Here is a 13,668-nt window from a genome sequence, read left to right as displayed (position 1 = left end):
AAACAGAACGGCACTGTAAACCGCCACAACTGCGTGTACTTAGCTCCTAATAATCATCACGTTCACGGGACAAACATGTTAATCTACCCGGTGTTAATGTGTGGCGTGGTCTGGTTTGATTGTCCCATTCTTCTTTAAAGGTACCGTAACTGGTGAGGTGTATCCTCATATGCTACAAACATCGATTTAATCTACCATGCGAGAGGTGTTTGAAAATGAAAGATTTTACCTACAACAAGATGGCGCTCCGCCTCACTGCCACAGAGATGTCAGAGCCTACTTGGATGAAAACCTACGTGGACGATGGATAGGTCAAAGAAGAGCTCTTGAGTACCCGCCACGGTCTCCAGACCTTATACCTCTTGATTTCTACCTATGGGGGACCTTGAAAAATGAAGTTTATCGGCAGAAGCCCGCTGCACTGGACGAGCTACGAGAAACCATGGAGGTGTCCTGTGCGGTTACTACACCGGCAACAGTGACAGCCGTAGTTGAGCGGTATCGACGTTGTTTGGCGGCCAATAGCGGTCACTTTGAACACACAAAATAACCCACAACCCCACCCCCTTGCAAGAATTGTAACGGTATGTCATTTTGTTCCATTCATATTGACTATCAAAGAGCGTCTACATTTTTCTGGACCCCTCTGTAGTCGCGTAAGGTGATTGATTTTAGTATTATTTCCACTAAAGGAGAGAAACAATCTCTATACTAACCTAGGTTACCACATTTGCTTTCAAAATCAAAACATTAACCTATCTTACGTTTACTGACAGACTCTGTAATGAAAAAATAAACACCTCTCTTAATAAACACTCTATTAATTGTTTGTGCATTATTTGTTGGCCATTTACTGTCATTCAGTTACAGTTCTTTGCTGAACGGTGAGCGTTGAGGTCGTCTGTTTATAGCAGGTCTGTCAAGGTCATGACAGACAGCTCTGCGTGCGTAAGAACCAGCTGCTACGAGCGTTAGCTTGGAGGGGTGTACATTACACGTTCATAACTATGGTACTCCGTACAATACATTCTAATATTGTAAATAGGAAAAATTTGTATGTTGGTAACGGATAGACTCAAAAACTACTGAACCGATTTTAAAAATGACTTCACCGATAGAAAGCTACATTGCCAGTGAGTAACATGGGCTGCATTTTATTTTCAAAACAATTCGAGGTGGGGGGCACGAGGGGGAGAGATAGGCTAAATAGGAAAATTATCGAATTTGTCGTACAAGGACGAGACAAAGCTCAATTTAATCCCCTTTACGCAAAAAACAAAACTCGGTAAGCCCTACGGGCTCGAAAACCATGTTTTAAGGCCCTAAAACCAGCCGTTATGGAGATATTGGAACCACACTACCCCCTGCTCTAGGAATCGGATAAAGTCATGAACTGCCGTAGCCATGGCAACGTCAGCTCCAGAATTCTACTTTTTTGCTATTTGCTTTACGTCGCACCGACACAGAAAAGTCTTATGGCGACGATGGGATAGGAAAGGCCTAGGAATTGGAAGGAAGCGGCCGTCGCCTTAATATAGGTTCAGCCCCGGCAATTGCCTGGTGTGAAAATGGGAAACCACGGAAAACCATCTTCAGGGCTGTCGACAGTGGGGCTCGAACCCACTATCTCCCGATTACTGGATACTGGCCGCACTTAAGCGACTGCAGCTATCGAGCTCGGTCAGAATTTTACAGCAGCGTTACAATATATCACAAAAACCTAACATTTTACAGACATGAAAATTGGTATTTGGAATCGCCTTTAAAAATAAAAGAATATTTACGTTCGTTTTCAGAAAATCCGCTTAAGAGGGGGCGGGGGTGAAAAGAAGTGAGGAAGGAGTTGAATTATTTATATGAGGATACATATATCTCAGAAATTGAAGATGTTACAGACGTTAAAATTGGTATTTGGAATCTCCTTTAAAAATGACCACACTTTTTTAAAAAAATACACCTAAGTGGGTCAAAAGAATAAAAAAGCGGGTGAGTTTAAAATGAGTACCTCCTTCTTCTACCGCTTTATTCACACCCGTGGGGTTGCAGGTGCGCACATGTGGATTTGACCCTGTTTTACGGCTGGGTGCCCTTCCTGACGGCAACCGTATGTGTAGGGATGTAATTACTATTGCGTGTTCCTGTTGTGGTTGGTAATGTGGTGTGCTGAGTGAATATGAAGAGGAGAGTGTTGGGACAAGCGCAAACAACCTGTCCCCGAGCGAGAAAAATTATTTACACGCGGTAAAAGAAACCCGACCTACCTAGCCCGGAATCGGAACCCTGTGAACCGAAGACCTCAACGCTGACCACTCAGCCAAGCAGTGGGGCCGATTTTAAAATGACTATATCTACATTATATCTCATAAACTCAACATGTTACAAACGTGAAAATTGGTATTTGTAATCCCCTTTAAAAATAAAGAAAACCTTTCTTTCCGACTTAAAAGAGGACTGTTTCTCACATGTAGAGTTCTATGTCGCATGTTCCAGATTTAGCTCTGCCAGTAGCCTGGTTATCTTAGCCCCAAAAGGCAATGCCACAAACGTGGTTTACAAAGAGCTCCTGGGGTAAATGAAATGCATTTTTTCTGTGAGTTTTTATACTTCAGGGATTTACAGATAATGTCTTAGTGCAGTACCGAGGAACAAGTAATTTTTTTATGAAATTACTTAATACTCGCGAGCGATGCCGTGGGTAACAGCTAGGACATAATTAAATGTGCTGAACAACATGCTTTGTAATCACCGTGTACCAGGAAAATAAATAATTACGGTACTTTAAAGGTTCCCATTTCATCTACAAAAGAGGGAAACCACGACACGCAATAGCGAATACATACCTCTGCATAGGGTTGGGGTAAAGAAGGACATCCGGCCCTAAAGCTGGGCCAAGTCAACTTGTGTTACACAGTGCACAAGGCTGAAAAAGAGAAGTGGTAGTAATGATTTATTTGTCGTTTCTTTCCAATGTGCTTTACGTCGCACCGAAACAGATATGTCTCATGGCAACGATGGGTAGGAAGCGGCCACAGTATTTGCGCGGTGTAAAAATGGCAAACCAAGGAAAAACATCTCTAGGCTTGCCAACAGTGGGGTTCGAATTCACGTGACCCTAATCGCGCTGCCATCTCGCTTGGTACGATTATTGTTTTAAGAGGAAATACAAGTGGGCAACCGTCCTCTATTAACACTAACAAGAAGGAAAATAGATGATGTTCGACATTTGGAAAAATGAACAAATCGTCAAAGAAAGACAAGGGCCAAGAAGGGCGTGAAAATGAAAAAGCTTCGACACCTCATACCTTCGGGGTTGCAAGAGAACAAAGTTTGAGGAAGGGATGTCAGAGTCAGCTAAAGGCCCCGTGATCGCCAGCCCACAGCCCTGGGGTTCTCCATTTAGACTCTTGTTACGACAAGCAGGATATACAGTAGAACCCCGCTTAACCGAAATGCTCTGGCAAAATTGTATTTCAATATTTTGTTTTTGCCTCTCGTTCTTACCGTCGATATTAGTAATGGTCTTGCTATATATGCTGAGAGCTGCTGGGCAAACCCTAGTTTTATATCATGACTTATACCAGAATGAACGTGTGGCATAAAACAAAACCTTTTTTTTTTTTACCCTCTAGTTCGTTCCATGATACATTCTTTCTTGAACAAGCAGGAATTATTATTATTATTATTATTGTATTATCGTCATGAACATTATGCAGACGACTCTGACCTTGACAATAGCAGTTCTGAGAATCGAGTTACAGCAGAAGATGGATTTAATGCATTGGAGGTAAGATTGATTTCGAATTTTTATTAAAATACAGTTCCACACGCTTTAATTACGGCACTGTGTACAGTATTCAGTTCAGCAGTAACAAAACAATTGTTTCATTATTTCAGATTGCTTTGCACTTTGTTGAACAGAGCAACGAATCTACACCAGTTGTTGTACTGTTGATTAAAAGGTGGCGCGACATAGCTGCACCAAGAAAATTCAGAAGAAAATCACTCATTTTATACAGTGAGTGGCGTTATGTACACATTTTAATGTTAATGTACAGTATGCACCTTCGCTTAACAGAGTTTATGCATTTTTATTTCGACATTTAACCTCCGAAAATATTTACCATACGTCATCCGAAAAAACGCGTCAACCGAAGTGGCTGCGCCCCCTTTATTTCGGATAAACACGGTTCTACTGTACTGTGAATTTATTCCACCGCCCCTTAAGACAGGAGAGGTTGTTTAAGAGTAAGAACTCATTCTCTACGCTAAGATATTGGCTGGCTATGAAATGAGATCTTCCGACCTCAGCTGTAGGATGGAAGTTTCGAGACACGACCCTCGCCCAAACGAGGCTCTGTTGTATCTCTTCCACTCTAGTTCGTTTGTGTGATCTGATGAATATGTTGCACGCAATTTCACGTGTAAAGGAGACTTTAATTGCCTGACGGATTATTTACAGAGTACCGTAACTCATTTACAAACTAAGGGACAATAATTATCTGCCTCTCTCAGGTGGAAGTACTGCGTTCTCAACTATTGTGAACAGAACGTGAACGGTTTTTTCCCTACGAAATTAAGGAGAGAGAGCGTTTTCTTCAAACAGCCACTAAAACATTCCTTTTCACAAATTCGTCCTGAAGTTTTATTCGCTATTGATACCAGTTTTAGTTACCCACTCTTGATAAAATAAATACTCGAAATCAAGACTTATTTTTTATATTACCCAACTGTAGAACTGCGCAAAACACAGCTTTCGGCCTAATCAATCGCTATCTTCCCAGAACTTCTCCGTGCATTGTCGTCTTATGTTCTCTGCTTCTAGGAAGGTATCAGTTTGGTCCCACTCATTAGATGCTTCTCCTAGAATTTTTGAACGTGTTCGATTACGACCTTCCTGTTATGCATCAACTCTTTCAATCTCTTCTGGGTCCTTCTTGACCACCTCCACCCACTTCTTAAGGTAATCGCCCACTGCAGGGAGCCGCACCGCGCCGCGCGGAACAAGCTTGTGGAATTTCCGCACCAGAAGCCCCTAGGTTTCTGGAACGGAACATTTTCCTTTCGGCGCGCTTGTATGGGCGAGGGTAGAAGGAAGGAATAACGGAAAGAATGTGGTTTCGTGGCGTTTCGGCAGTCTTCGTGAGTCCTCGACTAGTGCCAGCACGCTCGTACCTTCACGCGGTTAGTGGTATTGTGCACTGTACGCCTTTCTCGGCGAAAGGTGATATTATTTTCTTGCTCTACACACGGCTTTTTTTATTTGCTAGTTGCTTCACGTCGCACCGACACAGATAGGTCTTATGGCGACGATGGGACAGGAAAGGGCTAGGAGTGGGAAGGAAGTGGCCTTAATTAAGGTACAGCCCCAGCATTTGCCTGGTGTGAAAATGGGAAACCACGGAAAACCATTTTAGGGCTGCCGACAGTGGGGTTCGAACCTACTATCTCCCGAACACTAGATACTGGCCGCACTTAAGCGACTGCAGCTATCGAACTCGGTACACACGGCTTAACTAGGTTCAATAGTTCATAGAATTTTTCTTGGGACATACGAAAGCAGTGGGAAAATTTACTTCGGTCCTTTAGTAGATCAGGAAATAAATGGTGAAACTCTCCGTACGTTTCCCTTTTCTCATAAATGTTGTGGACCCAAACTTTTCTTTCGCGTTTTTCTTCTTCCTCATTTGCAAATATCGCAACCGCAAATAATAAGTCCTCCTCGGAACTGGAACTCATATTTCTGTGTGAGCTGCACTTCCCCAACTGGAGAGAGGCGGCGCGTTGAGGTATGCTGTATGGGCGAAGTCTCGGAAAATGGCCCGTGGAATGTTCCACAAGCTTGTTCCGCGCGGCGCGGCGCGGTTCCTTGCAGTGGGCGATTACCTTTAGATGTCTTTAATCCTTCGAAACATTCACAAATGCGTTTGGTCCATCAGGTTTTGTTCAATCTCACCAGATGTTCCTAGAATTTATATTTTTATTTGCGCATTGTACCCGTGGTCTTGTTGAGATCCTCGATGTTTTCCCTCGCCCATGTCGCATTTGTAGGTTTCTGCGCTTGTAGAATTTTCCTTACGATGTTCCGTTCCCTTTTCTCGAGTTCTTGTACCTCGCCTTTCTAATTCACTATGAGACACTCGGAGCCGTACGGTCCCTCCGGTTTTACCACGGTTTTGTACACTGATTTTGGCTAATCTTTGTAGTTATTATAAATATTGTGGACACAATTGAATCATGACTTGTTAAAAAGGCTTAAGTCCAATTTTTAGCGATTTTGAGTTAAGTATCAATACAAGGTCTACAGACCTCAATACACAACGTCATGTTAAAACAACTTTAGTCCTGGAATCCTGCAGCGTAATATTGAAGATGCTTTTCTGAGATGAAGTGTTGAGAGGATTTAAGAAAACAACAATATCACTGCAAACCATAAAACGTTCTGTTCCACATTCTGAGAAGAAGAGCTTCAAACCTACAGAGTGCATGGAGTTCAAATACTCTGCAGATACGAAAGGTTGTGTAATTAGTTCAGCAGTCCTGCTTGTCATACTTTCAGACTTGCACAGCCAGTACAGGCAATAGTTCTTCCAAAGACTTTAGCATACAGGTGCTACCTGTGGTACAGAAGAAGACACATTTCATCAGGAAATTCTGCGGTGGAACAATGAGGACAATGAAATAATATTGTCACGCTCAAGTAGTTAGCCTTTGATGCCTCAATACCTTGCAAATGACAACATTTTATACGAACCTAATAAGTACTTTTACCATTTGTCACATGTCTGTAAAAATTGTGTCTATGTCACTTCAGTGGTATTAATATTTAAAAAGCAGGCGTAATGAAACTATTTCCATGTATACCGGTATGTTTTCAAACTGTGTCATATATTAACAATATTCAAGAATGAATTGTTAAAAGGACTTAAGTCCATGAACTTTAAACACCTTAATCTCTATGTAAAATTTCATTTAAATTAAAAAACGTATATCCTACATGTTATACATTACAAGTTGAATCATGAGAATAGTGCAATTTACAAGAACAAAATTAACCGGTTCATAAATACCGTTTTCCTTAATGTTTCTTAAAACTAGGCTCTATGGACTTACGCCCTTGTAACAAGTCATGATTCAATTCTTAGAGCACCATTTCAAGTTCCTTGTTGCTTTCTCTTAGCAACCTGTTATGCGTCGTTTCATTTCTCTGTGTCTCCTGATGAAGAAAGGCAAGATTCCTTTCGAAACGCGTTCAGTGTGTTTTTATAATTAATTACACGGCATAAGCCCAAAAACATACCTCATGAACAGTATACAATGATACGTTATCTCCGACCCACGACCCACTTTTTTACGGGGTCTGATATGAAGTGAAATGGATCTTCGTTGCGAATTTTTACGATCGGGTGCCCTTCGCGACGTCACCTAATCAGAGGAGTTAACCAGATGAAATGAATGACATACTAGGAAATGAGAGAGTCAAACTCGGCGCCTGCACATAGCTTACTCCTGTCGAATAGCACCGAAGCTTGACGTCCCCACCCGACGGACGAATCACCATCAAAAATATCAACCTCATATGAACACTGTAGAGAGGTTTAGAAAAAAAATTATCATACAATCTGGTGATTATAAATTCTATACCACCACCTCTTCTACCCTGCCGGCCATCATTCTGATGGTGAATATTTTATCGACCAACGGGACTCGAACCGGCTAACCTCGGGCAGACCATATAGACTTGACGCCTTCGCGATCATGGGCACCAGGTGGACTATAAATAAGTCCATAAGTAATAAAAAATACATGAATACGTATATAACTGAAAAAATAACGTAATGATTAAGTAAATATGTACATAGAGAAATATGAAAATGATTAAGTGAACAAATACATAAATAAGTATATAAATATAAACGAATTAATAAGTAGGAATATAAGAAGCAAGTAAATAAATATGTCCTGTGTTTAAATACTTACCAGATATTGTAATAGGAGTTGAATCATGGCTGAGAAATGATATAATAGAAGCAGAAATATTCTCACGGAACTGGAGTGTGTATCGTAGAGACAGGATAGGAATGGTAGGAGGGCGAGTAATCATTCTCGTGAAAAAAGAATTTGTAAGCTACGAAAAAGTTAAGGATGAAAAACATGAAATCCTAGGGGTAAGGCTCATTTCTAAAGATAATAGGCAACTTGATGTCTTTGAAGTGTACAGACCGGGAAAAGGTAGCGCTGACGCTGATTCAGAATTATTTCATAAAATAATCAGCTATGTGGGAAACGATAAGGAAAGGAACGTGATCGCAGCGGGTGATCTCAATTTACCAAATGTCAATTGGGAAGGTAATGCGAACGACAGGAAGCATGAGCAACAAATAGCAAAGAAGTCAGCTAAGGATAACATGATGGCAAGTATAATTGGTGGCAATACAAATTTTAGTGAAAAATGGAAGGGTATGCATAGGTACTTTAAGGCAGAAACAGGTTCAAAGAAGGACATTCCAGGAATCATTAATGAACAAGGGGAGTGTGTATGCCAGGATCTTCAAAAGGCAGAAGTGTTCAGTCAGCAGTATGTAAAGATTGTTGGTTACAAGGATAATGTCCAGACAGGGGATATGAGTGATACTAAAGAAGTATTAAAATTTACCTATGATAACAATGACATTTACAGTAAGATACAAAAGGTGAAAACTAGAAGAGCAGCTGGAATTGATAAGATTTCTGGGGATATACTAAAGGCAATGGGTTGGGATATAGTACCATATCTGAAATTCTTATTTGATTATTGTTTGGTTGAAGGAGCTATACCAAATGAATGGAGAGTTGCTATAGTAGCTCCTATGTATAAAGGAAAGGGTGATAGACATAAAGCTGAAAATTACAGGCCAGTCAGTTTGACATGCGTTGCATGTAAGCTTTGGGAAAGCATTCTTTCTGATTATATTAGGCATGTTTGCGAAATTAATAACTGGTTTGACAGAAGGCAGTTTGGGTTTAGGAAAGGTTATTCAACTGAAGCTCAGCTTGTAGGATTTCAGCAAGATATAGCAGATATCCTGGATTCAGGAGGCCAAACGGACTGTATTGCGATTGACCTATCTAAGGCATTTGATAGGGTAGATCATGGAAGACTCCTGGCAAAAATGAGTGCTATTGGACTAGAAAAAAGAGTGACTGAATGGGTGGCTATATTTCTAGAAAATAGATCTCACAGAATTAGAGTAGGCGAAGCTTTATCTGACGCTGTAACAATTAAGAGGGGAATTCCTCAAGGCAGTATTATTGGACCTTTATGGTTTCTTATATATATATATATATATATATATATATATATATATATATATATATATATATCAATGATATGTGTAAAGAAGTGGAATCAGAGATAAGACTGTTTGCAGATGATGTTATTTTGTACAGAGTAATAAATAAGTTATAAGATTGTGAGCGGCTGCAGGGTGACCTCGATAGTGTTGTGAGATGGACGGTGGGCAATGGTATGATGATAAACGGGGTTAAAAGTCAGGTTGTGAGTTTCACAAATAGGAAAAGTCCTCTCAATTTTAATTACTGCGTTGATGGGGTGAAAGCTCCTTTTGGGGATTGTACCGGGCGGTACACCTCCGCTCCGGTAATTCAAACTTTGCGCCAGTTGAAACTCCTCTACTGGAGGAAGCCTGAACTCTAACAACCATGTTTATTCTAAAGTTTATCAGAAGATGTCATTACTATAAATTTTGAAGTGTTCTGAACTGTGTCTTTTTTTATTTATATTTGTATTCTCTGTAGCAAGAAGTGTGAACATTCTCTTCTAGATGGCACCACTTAAGAACTACAATTGTGCACCCTAGTGCAAAGTGAAGGAACTTTTGTTTGAAGAAATTTTGTAGTCATAAGTTTGCTCTTTGTTAAATTTCTTTCTTCCATTGTTTGAGTTGGCAATGTTAATCCGTTCGTTCCGCCAGTTTTGAAATTAGCCAATCCCGAATTTCTTAAATTAATTTTCGACCAATCGGGGCTTTCTTCCCCAACCTACTCTGTAACTGTGTTCGGTAACCAATAAAAGCTTGTGGGCGGGTGTTAACATTCATGAAAGGTCTAGAATGTTCCGCGAGGGTATATAAACTGCTGATTTTTGGGTCTCGGGCCACTTCAGTAACGTCTATCATTGTGTAAATTATGTAGCAGGGGGCGGGAAGCGCTTCTTTCTTCGGGCAGTGGTTCATCAATAAGGTAATGGCCTTTTAATAACTTCTTTTCTTGCTAGCTCAGCAGTTTAACTCTCGGGGCAGGTTCGATACTTTTTACCATGTAACTTTCCTCTAAAATGTAATAGACTCTTGGCATAAATTCTGTCTCTTTAAACTACAAATTGGGATAGAGAGTGCCTAACCCTCTCGAGCTCCCGTTCATTTTGTTTTGAGGTGACTACGTTTTCATAACTGTTTCCCTTCTACTCGTAATGTCATAAAGTTTTCTATCGTGTCACCTCCGTAGAATGGGATTGGCCCATGCATAAGCGGCATAGGGCCAAATTAGGTTTTAATAAAGTGTTTTAGGAGTGCAAGTACGCCTCCTCTCAAGTTGGTATTTTGGAGGCCATGTAATTGTCCTGTTTCTTTATTGAGTAGGCCTCAGTAGGTTGGGTATTTTTACCCCTGTTTTCATGTGTTTGGAGGTCAGCTTGAAGGTGGAGTTTGGTGTGGCCTTTGATAGGCTTGAACTTTGAGAGCGGGTTGCTCTTTCTTAAATCGGTTTCTGTGTGCCTCGAGCAGGCTTTACTGAGTAATAGGGAGCGAGTGCTCCTGGGCATGATTGGGGTTTTCTGCCCCTTTGTTAAACCTTGTGTATAAATAAAGTTGGGCTCATTGCTCAGGGATTGTGTTTTGGAACTCGAAGCCCAATATACATTAATAAACTGTAATTGTACATTCTTATTTTGTTGCTATATAACCAAGTTCCTGTTGCACTTGTTAGCTCTTGATCTTGAAAAGAAAATATAACCTTGTTGAATTTTAAATTAACTTTAATTTCGTAAGTTGAGACCTGTTCATCCCAGCACCTTCTTTCACCTCTAACTACCACGGAAAACTCCGTAACAGGGATCATTGTAAGTAACTCGTTGTTAATATAAGAAAAGACCTTCATTGGGGTAATCACATAAATATGATTGTTAATAAAGGGTACAGATCTCTGCACATGATTATGAGGGTATTTAGGGGTTGTAGTAAGGATGTAAAGGAGAGTGCATATAAGTCTCTGGTAAGACCCCAACTAGAGTATTGTTCCAGTGTATGGGACCCTCACCAGGATTACTTGATTCAAGAACTGGAAAAAATCCAAAGAAAAGCAGCTCGATTTTTTCTGGGTGATTTCCGACAAAAGAGTAGCGTTACAAAAACGTTGCAAAATTTGGGCTGGGAAGACTTGGGAGAAAGGAGACGAGCTGCTCGATTAAGTGGTATGTCGCGAGCTGTCAGTGGAGAGAAGGCGTGGGAGGACATCAGTAGACGAATACGTTTGAGTGGCGCCTTTAAGAGTAGGAAAGATCACAATATGAAGATAAAGTTGGAATTCAATTAGAGAAATTGGGGCAAATATTCGTTTATAGGAAGGGTAGTTAGGGATTGGAATAACTTACCAAGGGAAATGTTCAATAATTTTCCAATTTCTTTGCGATCATTTAAGAAAATGCTAGGAAAACAACAAATAGGGAATCGGCCACCTGGGTGACTGTCCTAAATGCAGATCAGTAGTGATTGATTGATTGTAGTGACTGATTGATAAATAAATTAATAAATAAGTATACAATTGAATAATTAAGTAAATAGGTAAATAAATTAGAAAATTGATAATAAATATAAATTTTAAAGCTATATCAAATTAATTTGAAAATGTTATTTATCTTATTAATTCAGAGCAAAAGCCATCTTGTTCCAACTTTTCTTCTATCTGCTGGATGCACTTCAGAAATATTAGCTAGGTCTCTTCATCGCTGTAAGACCATCAACAACCTTCCATTTTCAAATGTTATTTTTTCACTATAATTTCTGGTCACTGTTAACTTACGTTCCTTTAAAATGCTCCTATATTACTGTTGTTCATGGTTTCCCAGCACCTTGCTGACAGGAAGGATTGTGTGTGGTCCCCCAAGAGAAACGAGGTAGGGCGACTCGACGCCTTACTCCACACTAATTGGACTACACCACTCCAGAACTGAAAGACGCAGGCTGCCAAATATTGAGCAGCCCTCATTTTAAGCGTCTACTTTCTCTTCTCCAACGCTGATCTCACTTCTTACCAGGGACTCGTAGATCTCGGCATGGCCCCATTTCCGATATTTACTGGCTAATTTACAGAATAGGGTGATAATGATGATGATGACTCCGTTTAACCTATTGAGACCAGAATTATTTTCAACAAAAAGTAGAATCGCCGTTATCCGAACTTATATAGACTGAGGCCACTTAGAATAGGTGAAAACTCGGATAATACGGATGATCACACAGCCATAAAAATAAATAATAAGTATCGTATAATACTACTGAACTTCTTCTCATATCTTAGGGAATTTTATATCATTTAAAAATAGGAGAAACTGTTCCCAAATAATCTCTACGAGGCAATTAATGGAAAATAATTGGGAATATGCAAATAACCTGGTCGTGACATTCATGGATCTAACAAAGTGTTGCCAGGGAGAAGGTTAAGGTACAGAAATGGGGATTTTAAAAAAGGAATACTATTTAAATTTTATTGCAATTGTATAGTATTCTTTGAAGTGATTCCACGAGTTGATTATGTAAATACAGAAGATATTATGAGTAGAATTTTGTAAATAATATAAATTTATTAAGGATGAACTGTGTGTTCAATAGAAAAATTGTTAATGTAAATATTATAATACTGTATTTTAGGAAAATGTGCTTTTTTTTTCTTTTTAATTTAAAATTTATTTGTTGAGAACAATGTATTTTTGTGCATCATTTACCACCGAGGCAGAGACCTCATTTGCATATAAAGTATTTTGATTTGATTTGAAACCATGATCAAAAAAATGGGTACACAAACTGCAGAAATGGTGCAAGCAATCTGTGTCAGCAGCGCACAGACTCCGTTCGAAAGACGAAATGGTTTAGACATGAAACCGGACTAGGTCAGGGGAGTGTTTCTAATGGTTATGGATGCAATTGTTAAGGAAACAGAGGAAGCGTATGGGAATAGGGAGATGAAGTTATTACTGTTTACAGATAATGTTCTGGTCTGGGGAACCAACTGCAAATAAGTACAGGAACAAGGATGCATTGAACGAGAAAATTGTAGTATGGTATATAAATCAATGCAGAGGAAAGCAAGACAGTAGTGATATTAAGAGGATAAAGACAAGGAATAGCCGTTGTGAAAATTGGTGGTCAAAACTTTGAAACTGTTGACAGTTTCAAATACCTAGGAAGTGAATTAATGCAGAATACAAGGAGATTAGCAAGAGAGTGCAACAGGATGTAAGAAACCTTGTCTGGAATAAGGAAGTGTAAAGAGATAACTTATAGAATATATTATACACCCGCATTGAGACCTGGAGGAGGAGAGTAGAATTCAAGCCAGAGAAATGGAATACCTAAGAAGTATTATAGGAAAGACAGAGTGAGAAACGAGATCGGA

The sequence above is a fragment of the Anabrus simplex genome, chromosome 14 (genome assembly GCF_040414725.1).
Source record: "Anabrus simplex isolate iqAnaSimp1 chromosome 14, ASM4041472v1, whole genome shotgun sequence".
Lineage (NCBI taxonomy): Eukaryota > Metazoa > Arthropoda > Insecta > Orthoptera > Tettigoniidae > Anabrus > Anabrus simplex.
Note: the sequence above shows the minus strand (reverse complement) of the source record.